The sequence below is a fragment of the Chiloscyllium plagiosum genome, chromosome 14 (assembly GCF_004010195.1).
Source record: "Chiloscyllium plagiosum isolate BGI_BamShark_2017 chromosome 14, ASM401019v2, whole genome shotgun sequence".
In the NCBI taxonomy this organism is placed as follows: Eukaryota; Metazoa; Chordata; class Chondrichthyes; order Orectolobiformes; family Hemiscylliidae; genus Chiloscyllium; species Chiloscyllium plagiosum.
Window position 1 is genome coordinate 14,000,244 of NC_057723.1, and position 2,676 is coordinate 14,002,919.

Below are 2,676 nucleotides of genomic sequence, written 5' to 3' on the forward strand. Positions count from 1 at the left end.
ACAGGAGTGTTGTAGTGAAGTTTATTATACACACTGTAACACAGGAGTATTGTAGTGAAGTTTATTATACACACTGTAAGACGGGAGTGTTATAATGAAGTTTATTATTCACACTGTAACACAGGAGTGTTGTAGTGAAGTTTATTATACACAGTGCAACACATGAGTCTTATGGAGACTGGGCGCCTCCTAGCAGAGCGCTTTAGGGAACATCTCCGAGACACCCGCACCAATCAACCAGATCGCCCAGTGGCTCAACATTTCAACTCCCCCTCCCATTCTGCCGAGGATATGGAGGTGCTGGGCCTCCTCCACCGCCGTTCCCTCACCACCAGACGCCTGGAGGAAGCACGCCTCATCTTCCGCCTCGGAACACTTCACCCCCAGGGCATCAATGTGGATTTCAACAGTTTCCTCATTTCCCCTTCCCCCACCTCATCCTAGCTTCTAACCTCCAGCAACTCGATCCCCTGACCTGTCCGGACTTGTCCGACCTGCCCAGCTCCTTTTCCACCTATCCACTCCACCCTCTCCTCCCTGACCTATCACCTTCATCTCCTTCCTCACTGACCTATTGTACTCTATGCCACTCTCTCCCCACCCCCACCCTCCTCTAGCTTATCTCTCCACGCTTCAGGCTCTCTGCCTTTATTCCTGATGAAGGGCTTTTGCCCGAAACGTCGGATTTTGCCTGTCCTCGGATTTTGCCTGTCCTCGGATGCTGCCTGAATTGCTGTGCTCTTCCAGCACCACTAATCCATGACTCAATAAGAGCCCACGGAGGTCAGGTAAGGGAGGCTGACTGGGCTCTGCTAAGTTCCAATGGACATCTGGGGAGGAAGGTGTAGTTAGGTGTCTGGAGACACCCTCTTGGTTATCAATCCAAGGAGCTGGACCTTCCTGTCAGGATACAGAAACAACCACTAACCAACCTGATTGTGGTGGCCACATTTCAAGATCCATTTTTTAAGTTTGGTGTATTCACAGAATAGAATCCCTACAGTGCAGATAGAGACTATTCAGCCCATCAAGTCCAAAGAGAATCTGCCCTGAAATCCCCCACCTTATCCCTGCTTTTCCCATGGCCAATTCACCTAACCTTCACAGTTATGCAGCGTGGAAACAGGCCATTTGGTCCAACTAGTCCACGCTACCCATGTTCCAAGCTGCACAGCATGTTAATGCTCGATCAAGATTGATACAAGTGAGAACATTTGGTTTACCAACACACTCCAACAGAGTTGAAATTGGCCCCTATCCTTGTGCATTTTGCAAAGGGAAAAAAAATGTATCTGCAGTTTGAGGCATAATCCAAAAGGGGCAGCACAGTGGATAACATTGCTACCTCATAGCACCAGGATCCTGGATTTGATTCCTGCCTTTGGTGACTGTGTGCAGTTTGCACATTCTCCCCATATCTGTGTAGTTTCCACCAGCTACTCCAGTTTCCTCCCATAATCCAAAGAGTTTAGGTGGATTGACATGCTAAATTGCCTTGTGGTGTCCAGGGATATGTAGGCTCAGTGGATTAGCCATGGTAAATGCAGCATTATGAGGATAGGGTGGGAGACTGGATCTGGATGGGATGGTCCTTGGAGCATCATTGTAGACCCAATGGGCAGAATGGTCTCTTTCTGCACCATCAGGATTCTATGAATGAGCAGTGTGTCATCAGCCCCTTGCTAACCTTTGTGGGCGCAAGAGATCACAGTCCAGTCTGTCCTGACTTGCCTCATTCCCCACTTAGAAAGGTTGTTGCCCCACCTCCTCCATGATTTTCGCTTCCCCGGTCCCCAACGCCTTATCTTCACCATGGACATCCAGTTCTCTTTCCAATCCTCCCACTTCCTCCAAATGAAAGGAGTAGCCATGGGCACCCGCTTGGGTCCCAGCTATGCCTGCCTCTTCGTAGGATATGTGGAACAGTCCATCTTCCGCAACTACACTGGCCCCAACCCCCACCTTTTCCTCTGCTACATCGATGACTGTATCGGCGCCGCCTTGTGCTCCCACGAGGAGGTTGAACAGTTCATCCACTTCACCAACACCTTCCACCCCGACCTCAAATTCACCTGGACAGTCTCAGATCCCTCCCTCCCCTTCCTCGACCTTTCTATTTCCATCTCAGGCGACCAAATCAACACGGACATCTACTACAAACCAACCGACTCCCACAGCTACCTGGACTACACCTCCCCCCATCCTGCCCCCTGTAAAAACGCCATCCCATTCTCCCAAATCCTTCGTCTCCGCCGCATCTGCTCCCAGGAGGACCAGTTCAAAATACGTACAACACAGATGGCCCCCTTCTTCAAGGACCGCAATTTCCCCCCCGACGCGGTCGACGGTGCCCTCCACCGCACCTCCTCCACTTCCCGCTCCTCCGCCCTTGAGCCCCGCCCCTCCAACCGCCACCAGGACAGAACCCCACTGGTCCTCACCTACCACCCCACCAATCTCCATGTACAGCGCATCATCCGCCGTCACTTCCGCCACCTCCAAACAGACCCCAGCACCAAGGATATATTTCCCTCCCCACCCCTATCAGCTTTCCGTAGAGACCACTCCCTCCGCGACTCCCTTGTCAGATCCACACCCCCCACCGACCCAACCACCACTCCCGGCACCTTCCCTTGCAACCGCAGGAGGTGCAACACGTGCGCCCACACCTCCCCC